At 43.7% G+C, this 17,616-nt stretch overlaps 1 long non-coding RNA gene across 1 annotated transcript; it reads left to right on the forward strand.

Moving 5' to 3' along the window:
• The first annotated feature begins 11,035 nt into the window (after positions 1-11,035).
• LOC142994249 (uncharacterized) lies at positions 11,036-16,393 on the forward strand. The gene is made up of 3 exons (XR_012961344.1): positions 11,036-11,512; positions 12,757-12,947; positions 16,249-16,393. It is a non-coding gene; the product is annotated as an uncharacterized LOC142994249 (long non-coding RNA).
• Positions 16,394-17,616: the final 1,223 nt, after the last annotated feature.

Raw genomic sequence — 17,616 nt, forward strand, 5'->3', positions numbered from 1 at the left:
AAAAAAAACATTTGTAAATGCTTGTATATGTACATGTTTAACATTTGATGTAAACATTATATCCTAATGTGGGGTTTAAAAATTGACTAAATGCCATCAATCTGCTTCATGCAGCCCACCGTCTCTCTTACCCGCTATGTTAACATGTCAGAGCTCCTTCTCTTGGGATTCCACCAGAAACGTTTGTATTTTGTGGACGATGTGGCCGACCTACAGACGTCTGTGATTACATCAACTTGAGTAAATGAAGCTCCTTACTCTGAACTGTAATGACTTATTTATTTAGTCGAGGGGGCTACCGAGAGATGATCTGGAGATGGAGATCGGTTCCATTCCTGCCCTCTTTTTTCGCTCCTCGGGGAGAGAGAAAATGGCAGTGTGGCACCAGGGAAGGCAGGGCACAATATCAAATCTGTTCAAGCACAGATCCCAGCCAGCCACAGCCAGATGTGTGCAAGAAAGTAGCAAGAGAGTGTGGAAGTCCTCTCACCTCAGTACGTGTGTCTTTTTATTGACTGAAGTAGTTGCAACAGCTTCAATAGAGGATCAACAGGGAAACAGGATGGTGTCAGTGTACAAAGTCTCCTGTTGGTGTCTGACAGTGCTTGTATGAATTCAAGAAAATGGACTAGAAAGGACAAAGGAAAGTTTGGAGTTTGGACGCTTGGTAAGTCTAGCTCAGAATCCATCAGTGCAGTAGCAAAAAGTCAAATCAAAACTTCCGCTCCTGAGCGCCCACACAGCTTGCAGACTGCAGCCCACTTGGTGTGTGTGTGTGTGTGTTGTGATAATTAGCCAGGGGAAGTATTAAATTAAAGCAAGGCAGTCATTTTATGAGGGAACCATTTATGAAGGTAATAGCATCCCTATAAATTAACGACCTCCCAATGCCTCCTGATGTGTTGCCACTCATCAGGTCTGGAGCCGAATGCCACTGATACGTCCACTACATGACCTCATTCGTTCCGTCTTGGTATTCTGGCCCCGGGCTCGGAGCTTAAGAGGGTTGGAGAGAATGGGATGTTTGGGGACAGACATGTGGTGTCGAGACGTTATGCATGCTGTCATTCCACACAATATGTTCTGGTATGCACTTAATCAAAAGAAATGTGTGTGTGTGTGTGTGTGTGTGTGTCAGTGTCTGCCTGAGTGAACACACATGCACGTATGCCTCTGGATGCTGTTCATGTGTCTTAAAACTTCACAGAAAACAGTGAATTTTCTCTATTCAGCAGCATCCTTCATCATTTCTGAGAAGCCTGACGTAGTACTTATCAAGTGTCGATTCAGCTGAAAGTGCATGGGGCTACACCCTGCGTCTAGGCCAGACTGTGCTTGGGAAACCGAGGCACTCACCTTACGCCTTAAATCAATCTATAAGTTGCCAGGGGGGAGTCATCCTTACATGAACACCAGGGCTGAAATAAAGCCTCTGAAATTGACTGCTCCTGTGGAAAAAAGCATGGCCAGCAAGAGCGGTGCCATTTAGAGAGCCTAAATCATCCACTGAACTATAAATCCACTGACCGCTCATCATTCAGCAGCATTTTAAAAAGCCCTTAAAGAAAAACACAGAGTGAAATGAATATGCTGTCACCTCTGATTTGGGTCTGGCCTGCTGGCTCAATAAGAAAAGTGTTGTTCCCTGGAATTGCTGCGAGCCCGAGCTGAGCTCTCAGGTTTAGGGTTTACCCCTGTCCCGCATTCTCAAGGCTTTTACTTTGAGGCCCGCGTCTCTCTTTTCCTCCCCCATGTCCCCCCAGACATGTCTGACAGGCTGAACTCGATGTGGGCTGCTCACCAGACTACAAAAATCATTCATCTGTGCCTTCAGACGGTCAAATCTGGATCTAATAAAGAGAGCTTGCCTATTGATCCTGTTCATAAGAAATGTCTTGCCAACTCTCACCACTGGAGGGCTCCCTGGCCCACGATAGAGGCAGCTCATGCAATACTTTAGGATCCTGCTGAACAAAGAACATTCATGGTAGATATTGTACATTGAAATAGAGCGATAATGAACTTTATATTAATTAGCTTAGGTGAGTTATTGTTACAATATTCTCGATGACAGGAAAGACAATACCTGTTTGTAGGAATGTGTATTTATAGGATATCGTGCCTCACATTTTTGTGGTCAATACCCATATTTGGATTTAACAATGTATAACAATGCGACTTTAAGTGCTTGTCATGTGTAAGTCAAGATGTCTGTTTCCTGTTATGAAGTGTTTGAAGTTTTCCGAAATCGGCCCTGTGGGGTTATTGAGTCAAAGCACAACAATGGCACCCTCCCTTTAGCCTGTGGCGCAAACAAACGTGTGAGACAGGAAACACACGCTGCCATGCACTGGTGCAGTGCCAGCCAGAATGAGGGCAGGACACTGTATTTGATTTATTTTCTCAAACACTTTGGCGTGAATCAGAAAGAAAACTGACCACAACAAACGCAAGAAAGGTCCTTATGAGAGAGGACAAGGCGAGGGAGGCATCTAGGAATGAAAGAGGGCCCAAAGACAGGGAAGGAGAGCGAGTCACAGTCACTTTTAGGGTTGTGTTTATGTGTGGGTGAGGGCACTACCCCAAACGCCTCAGCAAACCACAGCATTCCACGCTGGGTCTTAAAGAGACAGAGCGACGCTGTCATCATGGGTATTTGGTGAGTAAAGTGTTAACATATGGTGAAGGGCTATTTGAGAAGGCTGGTGAGACCCACAGAAGCCAGTAGGTGGCCGTGCCAGTTCCCCCGCTGCACTCTGACAGGAGACAGTGCCCAGCTACAAACAGTGACTTTGAAACTTCAGACGGGTTTCCTGCTTTTGTAAAAGTGACTCAAACTGATAAAAGTCCCTTAATTGAAGATTTTCACACAGATAATTGAATGTTTGTTCAAAGCCAATCAGACTTATAGTTTCTGGTCTATGTCATGCTGCTCCTATGGGTTTAAGATGGGCTGTGCCTGCAGTACCGATATCCAGTGATAGAGGGCACAGTTGTGCTATGAAACAAGTGCGATAGCTGCAGTTTGTCACATCAGACTTGTATTTGTAACCTTAGTTATATAAAAGCCAGTAAAGCTTGATCTGGTTTCAAAGTCTGATGGGTTGAATTATTTTTACTTGACATTGTACATTTGAGGTAAATTCATGAATGAAAAATAAAGGCTTATTGATGAATATAATTGAAATATAGGCATTATATTTAGGACTTTTTGACTGCCTTCAAAAGTATACAAGCACTGATAACTTAGATGTAGTTCCTGCCAGTGTGTGTGTATTCAGAGAAGCCTTAATCATTTGGAAGGTTATAGGAGCTTCCGATCCCTCTTTTAACAACTTTCCTGATGTTGTTCATCACAGAGTAGACCTTTAAAGTTAATAGATCTACATTACCATGCTACTAAGTTCACATCTGTAACCCTTTATTAAGCCTTTGTTATTTACTTTCAGTCGTAAAAACAATGACTTGTGGAAGTCTAACTGTTTAAGGTTTGTCATGATTGCTGATAATAAATTCACAGCTGAGAGGAATCCAATACACACAACAACAGCCAGGACAAAAGTTCCAAATTTCACCTCTGCTTTCTCAATGTTTTATGATCCGATATGGGCACATCAGAAAGGAAAGCACACACTGCCGGTAACCTTTGAATCCTTGTTGTTATATATCAGATCTATTTGTGATGTACCTAACATAACAAATACATTTCCATCATCCATGAATTGTGTAACGTGAGCCCCGGGATGGGAACAGTATGAGATGCCGTACTAAAAGCATCTTCGGTCTATAGAAAGATAGACGAGTGGGTGAGAAGTCTGAATGTTGACAGGCCCAGATTGCATGCAGAGGGAGAGAAAAAAAGCACCCCGACACTACAACTGATACCAGCACAACGAAGGGAGAGAACGAGAACGAGAGGATCGAGAAAATGAGAGTTGTGGAGGTGTGAGAAGGGAGGTGAGAGTGTAATGGTGGTGGTGGTGAGAAGGGGTTGCTAATCTGTCCAGAGGGTAAGAGTAGGGTATGAGAAATACACAAAATCAATGTGTAGGCAGGCAGGGGGCTTTTGAGAAGGAAATGAAATGGATGTTAAGGGCAAAACGAGAAACAGCCTGTTTCCTCACCGAAAGTCAGAGCACAATATGGTCTTCACATCCTTGAACCATCATCTGCGCTCTAAAAATAACCCTGGTTCTGCACTGTAAGAGGTGGGAGTACGGGTGGGTGTGTGGGTGGGTGGGTGGGTGGGAAGGAGGGGAGGGAGGGAGGGAGGGAGGGAGGGAGGGAAGCTACTGGAGATGGGAATAGGAGCATGACTTGGAGTGAAAAGTTACAAGTAGAAACACTGGTGTGCCAGACAGGCGGTGAAGGGACAGGTCAGAGATTACACTGTTCAATGTGCGATGGAGAGAGTGGAGGAGAGAAAACCCTAATCAAGACCCCTGAAAGTCAGTTATTATGGTCCTCTTGTTTGGTAAACACTGTGCAGCATGAAGGGTTCTCAACAGCAGTTTCAAAGTAGCGGCCTATTTTGGAGAGGATCTCTTTTTCTGCAGCTTTGTGCCTCGACTTGTGCTTCTCACAACAATCAGTGGAATGGAAACAGCTCTCTTCAGCCTCACCTGTCAAACCAGTAAAATGTATTGCAAGATAGGTGTTGATTTTGGAACATGACAGACGTTGGAACAGACCATCATGGGTGTTTGCTGTGACCCCAAAAAGCCTGCGTATCACAGTTGAATACTATAGAACAAAATCTCCAGTTTCCAACTGTCCCATGGTTTTGTTTCCTGGCATGTAGTGAGCATCACACACTCAAAACTTATAGATTTTTACATTTTATTGAAACTTCCAGACAGTCAATATGCTATATTTAGCCGTGCAAGATCTGATTATACCCCTGAGCGCCCCGAGGAGATATTCTGACCATATTAAAGCTACAGAGGAGTCAGATTAACTAGGGAACCCTTTATAATGGGGGTGAGCAGACCTGGGATTTTAAAAAAAAAAACAGTTTTAGGAGTAATTTCAGTCAGTGTAAGCATTTTCCATTGATGTTCTGGTGCCTGATGATGGGATAAATCCAATATTGACTCACTTGACCTTTTACTGTGGTTTCTCTATGTGGTGAACAGGTTGCAAGTCTGCCCTTTAATTCTCCCTAACTCTGTAGTAAGGTGGTAGAAGTGGTAGTTGGGTGAAAGACAGAAGACAGTAGGGGAGGCAAAGACTCTGGACACTAGACAGACTCTAGTGAAAACCAGGGCCAGTGACACGCGGCTCCTTCTTCCCTCTCATCGCCCTGATAAGCCCCCATAGCTTCACCACATCACAGGCCGGATGAGGAGAACGAAGCCGACAGCTCTACTCCCGGCACTGATGTTGTTATCAGCGCGAACACGACGGCAGTGTAGTAGAGCAAATGATACCTCTTCCTCGCTGAAGATGTGAGACGCGCAGTCAGACGGCTCGGTGATGAAAATCTCTGCAGAAATCACCAGATTTGTGCGCGTTCAAAGTGTGTGATTAGCCTCACACTGCGGAGCGAGGCGAGTTAATGAGGATAAACAAAGCTGAGCCTGCACATAAAGGCTTTTGCAGTTTAGCAGCTCCAAAACCTTGAAGCATTACACCCTTATGTTGGTCATCTCATTAGCCACCATCATCAATCTTATTGGCATTTAACCTTCTTCACTTCATTCAGTGATGAGCAGAGGAGATCGACACCATCTCAGTTTAACGCGTCTGCCAAACTTTATAACTGTTAATGGATGTACCAGTTTTAGTGGAGGACATCGTTATGATATCGTCCAGACAAAGTAGTTATAGCTCATGTCTCCAGTTGGCGCACTTGAGTCAGACATTTAGCGCCTCATCATGTACGTTTCTGTTTTTTTCTTGTTTCTCTCAACACTTTTTCTAACTTGTTCTCTCTGTCTCTCCTCTCTCTCTCTCTCTCTCTCTCTTTTCTCTCCCCATCTGTCTCGCTGATTACTCTCTGTGTGCCTTCTGGGCCTGCCTCTCCACCTCTCCTCTCACCCCAGCCTTCTCTCACTTCTCTAATGAGTGTGTGTGCGTGTGTGTGTGTGTGTGTGTGTGTGTGTGTCTGTGTGTGTGTGTTACGCAGGCATTCAGAGAAACCTCCTCTGCTAATTACATGACAAGCATCTCGTTCTGGGACACTAATGAAGAGGAATAGCGAGTTGTAGACGCCACTGGAGTGCTTGCTTGTGCTTGGAGGGGTGGGGAGGGGGGGTCGGGAGGCTGGCCATTGGGTGGGGTGTGTGCATGTGTGTGTGTGTACCGGGGGACTATTCTGGCGCCAGGCCAGCAGCTTATCAAGCGGGGCATGTTGGACTCAGCATCTCGTGCTTTCCCTCCCTCCTCCGCCTCCTTTTGCCTTTCATCTTACTTTGTTCTTAACTCATTACACTAAAGATGAGTGCAGATCAGCCTGATCTTTACACTTATAATATGTGTAAGTTTGGAGAAGGACTCCTGTTTGAAGTAGAAATCACAATGAGTCATAAGTACTTACACTGGATGCACTTGTTGAAGTCTGATACTAGAGTGTATGAGTGGATTCCAATGCTCCTTATAGGGCCTTTTGCATAAGTTGCAACTTGAGAAGTGTAAGGTTCAACTGATGAATGCAGTTACTAGTTACTTTACTGATTAACACTTGAGTTGGAAGGTCAACACCTCTTTACTCAGTCTTATTCAAGCTTGATTGGCAAACGCAGTTTAGAAATAATAGCAATAGAGTTTTCAAGATTTTGTTATGGATGATTGTGTAATTCTTCATCTTAGCAGAGAGCAGGGAAATCCCCTCACATTCGTTCCACTATACTAATTACAGCAATCAAAAAGCTCAGAAATAGCCAATACAGTTAAGAATATTCCTACTCTTAACATATAACAGTCTGGCAGGGATCATTCTTTATAATGAGCAGATTTAAGTAAATACGTTAACAAAAATAGAATTTTAACTGTAGGACTTTTGGTCATACTTTTATTTGAATAAAGAATTGAGTTCTTCCTCCACTGTTGCCAATCAGCCGTGGACCTGCCAGTAAATTTAAAACAACACTGACTGAAGGAACTCTTGTTCGGTGGTGAACAGAGCTCTTCATCTTGACACGTACTCACACACACACACACACACACACAGACACACACACACACACACACACACACACACACACACACACATGCGTGCGCACACACACAACGACACAGAACAGAATAGGGAGAGAGAGAGTGACCCAGGCAGAAGTCCAAAGACTCAGCGTGTGATTTGGAGGAACTTTTTCCGTCAAGAGGCAGACTGGAACAGAAGATGGCTGTCCTGTACCATCCCTTGTGCAATGCTCGAGAAACACAAACCATCTGGAGGACTGTAGTGCAAACTCTCCACCCATCAAATATTGAGGATGTTTGTCTGATTTACAGAGCCTATTTAGGACTGTTTGGACAACTTGGCTGAGGGATTGGTGCTTTAATTAAAGATAATATCAAGAGCTAATATTGCCCTCAAGACCTTTGCCTCACAGTCAACAGTGCAACAAAGTCACGGTTCTTTGGGGGAGAGTCCACAAACACTGCTGAGCGAATCTACTCCAACCTCATACAAAAGCTTCTCCATGATCTTTATTTCATTATGGTTCCTACTGCGTATGCCTCTTCTCCTCCTCTTTCCTCTCTGCTGGTGCCAATAGCAACGCAGGCTCTTTTAGGTCCAAGCCCTCCGTGGTGATGGCACATTGATACTGTCATAAAATATTACATCCTCACTTTATTCACGAGAACCGGACTTTAATCTAAAAATATCACGGGCAGGGAATGAAAGGGTAGAGGGTATTCAGCAGCAGAAAGATTGGGTCCGTACCTCTCCTCTCACTGAGCACCACGGCTCAGAAACACAGAGGCCCAAAATAGATGTTCCCCTCATAAAGAGCTCCTTCTTTGTAGTCGGCATACAGAAACAACATCTGCAGGGCAGTTTCTACGGGGGGAGCAGATTCGGGCAGGCTATCAAAGAGAGAAGCCATCTCCTGTGAGAAGCGGTGGGCGGAGGACTTCCATATTCTCTCTCTTTCTCTCTCATTTTTTTTTGCTCTTTCCCTCTCTCTTGCTTCCAAAAATCTGCAGCAATCAGGATGATGCTAATAAAAGACCATTAATATAACCTGTCAGTTAGTTGCTATCTTTGGAAGCTCCAAAATGAGGAAAACGAGACAAAAGGATTCACAGTCTGGAGCTGCTCACCAGCCACAGGGTACCAATGGAGGACAGACACAGAAAAACATTGGGGTGACATCAATCCATCATGAGATTCCCAAGATAAAGACGTTGCAAAGGCTGTAGAACAGTCACATTTCGTTTTTTTGGGAAATAACTGACAGATCCTGAAAATATCAGGATCTGACAGTCCAATTATATTACATCTCCAATCTGTGTTTCAATTTAGTAGGAGTTCTTAAGACTTAATGTAATGCAGCATTGTCACGTGTCCACAGATGGTACAGATTGGAATATGACCCTTACCTGACTCCTGATAGCTTTCACGGCTGAGTATGAATCTGTCATGAAACTTTGATTCAGGGTTTAAGTCATCCGGTCAAGATTGTAATGGCCTGATGGGCTGAGGTGAGGAATGTGACATTGAAAACTGTCAAATAAAGCATCACTTAGAAGAAGAAGTAGAAGAAGAAGAAGACATTTTAAAGATGTTAAGTATTCATTGTCAGAAGTGGACCCACATCACTTCAGAGACAAAGAGTCGAAATCAGAACACCACTGTGGTCACACCTGGAGTTTTGTGGTTCTCTGGCTCTCTTTGATGTTCGCTTTCATGAACTGGGTTTCTTTTAAATAAAGGAACTTGAAAATGCTGACCACCCTGTGCAGTTTGAAGTCAACTTGGTTTTGGTTTTACAAGATGCTGCACTGTAAAAATACTTTTCAACTCATCTTGATGTCATCTTACTCATGTCCGTTCACATTTTTCCATATTTAGTTTTTTTGTTGTTGAGATTTTTGAGCATTTTTTCTTGCTTTCTGGACTTTTATTTTGAAGGATCACAGAGACCATCAAGTGTGTTATCAATAGTTCCATCCTTAACATGTTCAATGCAAATTCAAACATATCAAAGTTGTGAAAACGTCAAATCTTCCACAAGCCCGGAAAATAGAAAGTAACAAACATTTAATTGCAAAACTCACTTTAGACACCGCAGGGTTAAGGTGTTCATCCACCAAGCCTCCTTTGGTAAGGTGATGATGGAGACGATGAAGGCCATAAACCCCTGCAGATCTGTTTGACTGATGGGTTTTACTGGCGGTGAAGGCAAAGCGTTCACTATCTGTTTAATGTAAAACATGAGCACCGGCAACACACAGTCAGGGAACACTGAACGGAAAAAGGTGGCACCATAATGGGGAGGTGAAAGGCATGAGGCAACGCGATGATAGTGGTTTCATGTGGAGCAGAAGTGTATCGAGGGCCTCGCCTTTGAACTGGTGAGCCAGCTAATTGAAACAGCATTGCCGGGCCATCGGCTGAAGATCTGGATCACATTCTTCCCCACTTTATTCAATTTAGTCTCATCACAGGGGCGCGTCCCATGCTTTTCTCTGCACATGGCAATAAGTCATACCCTCGCCTTTTGCCCTCGACGTGTTGCCCATCTGTGTCCCCTCGGGGGCTCCGCTGCGCTGAGGCCCAACAGAACTCTGAGGGATTCAGGCGAGGTCTTGAGAAAATGCAGGCTGCCTGCCACTGAGCCCCTCACGGTGCTTCTTCACGCCTCTCACCTTGGACTTGACCTCCGAATCCTTGCACACACACACACACACACATAGTTTCTTACTCCGAGACCCGGGGAGATTTACTGTTAAGAGCAACGGCTGTCAGGCAGTTTGAACCGTGCACTTTCTAATTCAAACAAATGCTGCGCCGAGGTCACGGAATTATCATGGAGCCACAAGGTGTTTCAGATGACTCGCAAGTGTTGAGTGTTAAGCTGATATGGACGGAGAGAGAGAGAGAGAGAGAGAGAGAGAGAGAGAGAGAGAGAGAGAGTACACGGTTAGGTATCAATGCATTGGGAAGCTTCTGTGCTTAGATTTGTAAATAAATAAACAAATAAAGCAGAAGATAAGCAAATAGACAGATAAACTTCAAATTCACACCTTGATATCACTTCAATCAGACAAGCGAGGTGCACATCTTGTGTTGTACAGGAGGGAAGCACTTCTCATTTCACACAAGGGTGGTCAGCGTTCCTGTCAGGGCTTTAATCAGTGTCACACATGCATTGCTTGTTGAAGGGTTGTGAGAGGAAGTAAAGGGTGATATGATAGTCAATGGTATACAACAAATAAATATTCAAAACGCTTCTCATGTGGATCCTTGGAAGACTGCAGACAAATTGTTTTCACAGATAGAATATTGGAGCTGGTTTGTTTGACTATACTGCAGTGTTTAATTTCTGAAATGTGCCGTGTAGAATATCAGAGTGAGTGAGTCTGCTTATGTGATTGATGTAACTGACACAATTGTCTAAAAAAATCACAAATCCCACCCATGGGAGTTCTACTAACAGACTTAAACAAAACTTGAAAGGTTATTTGTAACAGCTAATACCAGATCTCTGTCTGGTGTGACACACACACACACACACACACACACACACACACACACACACACAGAGGGTGGAGGGGATGGATGCAAACGTTGTTTTTTCAGATGACAACATGACAGGAAGGCTATCCATTGTCATTATTACACACGTTTCCATGTGATGTTTTCCCGTCTATTTTCTTTCCCTCTTTAATGTTCAACGGCAAACAAACAAAACACTAAACCTCATTTAAACCTTCATTGAGACACACACCTGCTGTCATTAAAACTATATCTTCTGTCATCCAAGGTCAATTTTGTGATGTAACTATACTGAATTGTTTACTTATTAAAATGTTTTCCTTCTATTCCAAAATGTTTGTATTTGTCCAGCTTTTCCTCATTTTTACCAACATTTTACATTTTTCAATCTACACCTAAGTTAATTTTTTTTTGTTGCTGTTTTCGTTTTCAACTATGTGAGCTAAATTGGTTTAACACTCCAGATTGTTGATGATGTCTTTCAACTTTACGTCACTTCAGGCACTTTACCACCCGACACCTGTTGCCCGAGGAGACTGAACAGCACCGGTAAGAAGTGTTCCGGTGTGTGTGTGTGTGTGTGTGTGTGTGTGTGTGTGTGTGTGTGTGTGTGTGTGTGTGTGTGTGTGTGTGTGTGTGCGCGCGTGCGTGTGTACATTGGAGGGGGGGGGATCCACGTCGTATTCGGTGTGGCTCACCGTGTTATGGAGGGAGGGACTAAGGGTGAGCATAATATTCCTTCCTCCTCCTTGGGACGCGCTGTGATCCAGGTACAGCATCTCTGCCTGCGCTCCACAGCTGTCACACGCCTCTACTCACACAGCAAACTTCCACGCACCGAGCTCGGTAAGTGCAAAGTTTAACTACTAATCAGCCATTCGGGGATGAGATGAGACGCGATGGTGTCGTTAATCCCTCATTGTTTAAAACGCTTTAGTGAGAACACGTTGCGTTTAAAAGTTGCTTGTTTTAAAATCCCGGTTTTCCCCTTTGGAATTTCCGCGTTTTTAAACGAGATGCGGCTTTTCCCGGATTAGATTGCTTTTTATATCAGCATGTTGGACTGAGTCAACTCACATTTCTGACTTTGTTTCAATTATTTATCATTGTTTTATTTACTTAATTGTCTAATGTGCAACTTTGAACCTGTCAGGTCCTATTTTTATCGACAAATTCTCATTAAAGTTACACATCAACTAGGGCCACGTGGATACATTAGTTTCTTTTCAAGCATCGGTTTCTTTTTCAATTAAGTCAGCCATTTGAGGGGAAGCTACAGGTAGTGTTTGCATGCAGCTGAGTGACTGAGGAGATTTGCATATTATTCATTGGCTGTCTAGGTGCTTTATGTCTTAGACAAGAGCATCTGACTCCTTTTTCAGCCGGCGAACATCTGCAAGCATTGAGCTCTAGAAACATCTTGTCTCAGTCTATCACCAGCTGCAAAAAAAAAAAAAAGAAGCTTGATATTGCTTAACATATGAATGTGAGGAAAATGGGGACCTGAATCATCATGCGACATGCCACTGCCCATACAAACCAATTCCTCCTCTATAATGTTCTCCTTCAGCTCCAGTTTCCAGTTTTCCCCTTTTGTTGATGCTGCTTCAAGTAAACAATGTGAAGTGATAGGCGAAGTGAGTAGGAGGGAAGGAAGAGAGATGAAGGAGAAGAGGAGGAGGAGGGGGGGTTGGAGGCAAGGCAGATGAGAGAAGGAAGGATCTGTGTACAAGGAGAAGGGAGGGAGACTGTGAGGAAGAGGCGATGGAAACGTGAATGTTAACAGATTTCTGAATGGTTTAATTTGCAGATTTTACATTCAGGTGAAACGGATACTTGATTGTATTTTCACCAACTCGTACCTGATCACAATTACACATAAAATCTCACACAAAAGGACTTGAATGTGATGATGATTATGTTATGTTTTATACTGAAAGGTTGCAGGTTATTGACCCCAGCTCACATTTCTCTCTCTTCCCTCTCTCTTTTTAACCGGCCCCCCTCCTTCTCTCTATCCTCTCTCACACATCTACATACATACACACGCACACACACACACACACACACACACACACACACACAGATAGTATAAACCCTATACACACCACGTGTAAACAGTGCGTGATAAATCGGGCACTCCTCCCCGCCTTGTCTGTTGGCGTCTTGATCCCTTTGGCAGGCCCTGCTTCTCCTGTCCAGAGCGTCCGTGATGAGTTACTACATGGATCCAGTTTCTCCCTACCCGGCCCTTCACCCTTGTGACCGTCTGGGCGTAATGGTAAGACCCTCCCCCCCCTCATAAATTACCTCCGTGTTAAGGCTGCCCGAGCTACCTACCACACAGCTGGCGAGGGGTGTGAAGGAATGGGTGTTTGTATGTCTGTGTGCTGTTCAGGAATGTTGTGTAAGGGTAATGTATGTGTGTGTGTATATATGTAAGTGTGAATGAAAGAAAGAGTGTGTGTCCCGTGAGAAATCTGGATTCCGTTTCTTCATAGTTGCATGATAATGGGAACATTTCCCCATTTGTCTTAAATTCACCGTTATTGCACTCGCAACTCATCTGTACATTCTGTTCTACATGATTTCGTCAAAAATGTTAGGAAACAGAACTGTTCAACTTAGGCAAAGCTGTGAAATGGCTTTAATGAGCTATTCCGTGTTGCACAACCACGCTGTGACAAGATGCACTTCTCTTTTCGCAAGTTATATAGTAAACGCTGAGACCTCTTGGCTTTCAACCTCGCCACTAACCAACCAAATTCGAGTCAGACCAACAGTGCCGAATAATGCTTTTGTCCGTTAAGCCACCCGCATGGTGCCTTGCAGTTGTCTGTCCTAATGCTGTCCAAATGAAAGAGTTGAATACAGAGTCAGAGATGGTCTTAGCTGGGAACATTGGGATTCCTGTCAGGTGAGCGTTTGAAGGATGACGGCCAAGAAGCGGCAAAATAAATGCCTCCATTTGTATGCAGAGCACCGGCACATTAGGATGAAAGACGGAGGTTATATGCAAATGGCAACCCCACCCTTCACAGATACAGAACACAGAAAGACACAGCTCCCCGTGTCCTAATTGGCTCGGGTGGTGGGGCTTGCCTTTGAAATTGAGACTACTGTATACCCGCGCAGACTCGGTCAAAAGGTGAACCTGGGTCACCTCAGTCGCTCTGCTCTCTTGAATTTCCATGAATTATCAGCAAAAAGCAGAGGGATTGTGTTTTTCTCTCCCTTTATGTTTACACGGAAGTATGTTAAGTGTGTTTCACAATGACTTGATCTGCTCTCAGGGGGAAAATAAGGACTCACTGTAGGGCTCATGCTTATGATAAGAAGCTGCAAAACAACCAAGACGCAGAAAGGGAAAATGGAACAGTGCAAGACTGTAATGAAATGTATTTTAGCCTGTCAATTGGAATAGTATGAAAAGCCGAACAAATCAAGGTCAAAGACAAACAGCATCACAGTCAGTAATGCAAAGAAGGAGGCGAGTGAACTATCTTTGGTCATGCAATTGCTGTAAACATTGCAGTCCTGCAGAATTACCACTAGGTGGCAGATAGTCTGGACAGGAATGAATAAAAGGAAGTGCCTGAAAACAACGAGTCATAAGTATAGTCCCATTATATCAAACATTACATGGTGTGCCTCCTCAACTACACAAGTCAGAACACTTGAAGCGCGACAAGTGGGGACATTACAAAAGGGGGTTTAATCAATGAGCTCATTCAATCAGGGCTAACAGGAGCGCAAACCTCTCCGATAGAAGCGTCTGACTGCTGGACTTTCTCTAATCAAATATTATTATTAACATTTCTACTTTGCATCTCTTTAATACCTGTCTGTCATCAATATGCTCCTATTCAATAATTAACTTGTTTGCTAAATAAAAGTCAAATGAAACATTTAAAGGAGATGGAATGCATGTAAGGCAGGTAAATGTGTATTTGTTTTGCACATATAAGGAGTGAAGCCTTTATTCAAGGAGATAATATGTGCTGTTACTTAGCTAAAATGCAATGAAATACAAGAATCCCTCTAAGATGTCCTCTACAAAATTTGATTTACCTTCCATTTTCCAAACTTAAGATGAACCGAATATAACCGTTCCAGTATTTTGTCCATGTTATCTACAATAGCAGTCTAAAATAATCCATAAATAATCCATGTGGCTCCCTCCATGCCTATCTAACTCCTTCCCCTGGCTGACTAGACTGATAAGAGATGGCAGCGTCCCACACAAAACCTCTAAAGAACCTCGCAAATTGGCCTCCCTGATCCAGCGCTCATGTTGGCCATCCATAAAGCTGGCTGGCTACTGATAAATGTGCTTGTGCTTAAACAGGAGCCACTTATCAGATTGACAGCCACTCTGTTAGGCCCGTCTGTCAGTTAGAGACATGACATATAACATCTAACATCTCGTTTTCTGGCCTTTAGCGGAGTGGAAAATGCTGATAGACGCCTGCAGTGTTTTGTGGGGTACAACTGCTGCGGCCAATATTGCTTGATACCGTCAAATAGGGAACAGTTATCACTCTCTGAACAACACAGTGTCAGAAACATTTGTGCAACGCTGTGAACTCTGGAGCCAGATTTGGCAGCATGCCTCAGGGAAACCACTTCTTCAAATCTTAGAAAGTTTTAAAAATGTTCTGTAAGAGTTGTTGAACATGATAAATGAATGTTTGAAGTTGTATCAAAAATGACTAAATGGAGACAGTATATCTTTTTTTTGGTTGTTCAAGACAAAGCATGCAACAATATATATTAAGATTTTTGTTGTTTTTGTTGTCAAATGAACTTTTTGATATGCTAAAAATGTCCCCGTGGCCATTGGCTCGGCCTTCTATTATCTCTTGTATCCACATACACAATTCATATCTCTCCTGGCTCCCCTGTCAAGTGCTGACTTTAGACTTCCCCCCCAGTAACCCTTGATGTGAACATTTCTGTGATAAGCAGGATAAAACAACACAGCGAAGATAAACGCAATGAGTCAAATTTAGCCTCCAGGGTTATCTGAACAGAAAACAATGAAAAAAAAATAGTTTTCAACATCCCAAGGTTGCAGTGGTTGCCAAAGCCACTGGAACGTTTGATCAGCTTTAAGCTCTTCTACAGAATTCCTAAGCACAGACAAAACCGCAATGGGAACGATTTTACGTGTTAACATGGACGCTGACTTGGTATCATCCAGCCCTTCTATTCATTTCTCTTGTGTATTCACTCTTATTCCAAAATCCATTCTTGTCAAAAGTCCATGAAAGCTCGTAGGTATGAGAGAACTTTGGCAATAGGAAGTGTCAAATTGTCCATAAGCATGTTTCAAACCACTTCTGTAGAATAATCCAGATCTTTGTTGACCACCTATGAGGATTGTTTCTTATAAATACTCCTTATTATCACTAAAATCAGGCTAAATGCACAGTTTCTGTTGAGTGAGTCACTTCTATGATCACTGGTGTCTGCAAAACGTGTGGGACAAATAACAGAGACCAGTCCTGCTCTTCAACATCACCCCAAAGCAAATCAAATCAAAAAAGCTGTAAGTAACTTGATGCTGTTTGTGCTTGCAGAGGCAGAGTGGAGGGGTGGCAGCAGTGGGTCCTCAGACTCAGCACCCTGGGGTGGTCCACCCTCAGCAGCAGTATTACCCATCACAACCCCATTACCCCCAGGACATACCCCTGCAGGAGGTACCCAACGGACACGACTTGTGCCCGACAGGTAAGATGGGGTCCAATTTAATCTCAAACACACACAGGAAAACACATATTCAGTCCCGGTCAACAAGTGTTTCCAGGGTTTTTGTTCTATTTATTGCTTAGTGCAGTGGTTCCCAAACTTTTTCCCAAACTCCTGCAACGAGACGAGGAAGTATCAGCTCATTCATTTACTTGAGGCGGTAATTATTCTTATCGCTCCTCTTCTGATCCCGCGCCGCGCCCCCCCCTGCAATAGCTCTGCGCCCCCCACTTTGGGAACCACTGGCTTGGTGGATCTAATCATGAGTTTTGGGTTGATTATACTTGTTGTTTTATACTTGTTGTTGCACAATGTTTCTTTATCAATAAATCATTTTCACTTGTAATGTATAGCATGCAGAACATCTACAGTACCAAAAGTGTGAAATCAGGATTTACATATCATTAAAACACACACACACACACACACACACACACACACACACACACACACACACACACACACACACACACACACACTCGTAATGTGATTTTCACTGTACAATGAGCCGAGACAAAGTCAAGAGTTCACTGTGAATAAACGACTCTCAGAAAACAAAAGACTTTGTGTTAACCGGAATGTTAAATGACTCGCATTCAAACGTTCATGTTCACAATCTTGACACACTTATTTAGGGATTAGTACACACACACACACACACACACACACACACACACACACACACACACACACACACACACACACACACACACACACACACACACACACACACACACACACACACACACTCTGAGCCCAGGCCTGGTGTTCTTTGTATTGCACAAGGGATGTTGGTGATGCTGACCCTAAGGGCAATGCCTTTTCCAGATACGTCTCTTTCTCTCTCTCCCTCTCTCCTCCTCCTCCTCTTCTGGAGACAAGTAAATACTCTCTCTAATCCTTTGATTAGTTAGTTGTTGTTTTTCTTACATTTCTTCTTTTAAAAATGGCTTTTTAATTGAAACTACAGCATTCCTTCCGGTGCATTTGCCTGCGTTTGACTATGGCCTCTCCTTGTCCAACAAAAAGAGATTGATGCTGGTGGACTGGGATGCACGCCACAGGGAGCAGGGTGGGGGTGCCTCCGTGAGCTGGATGCTGCTGGGGGTGTGGGGGGGTGGGGCAAGGCGGGGGGCCAAGGGGCGGCCATCTTTTTCCCAAGCCTGGGGTTTCGTCTCTGGAGAGGTGGAGGGGGAGGG

The sequence above is a fragment of the Genypterus blacodes genome, unplaced genomic scaffold (assembly GCF_046128005.1).
Source record: "Genypterus blacodes isolate CSIRO-AG114 ecotype Tasmania unplaced genomic scaffold, CSIRO-AGI_Gbla_v1 ptg000003l_1, whole genome shotgun sequence".
Lineage (NCBI taxonomy): Eukaryota > Metazoa > Chordata > Actinopteri > Ophidiiformes > Ophidiidae > Genypterus > Genypterus blacodes.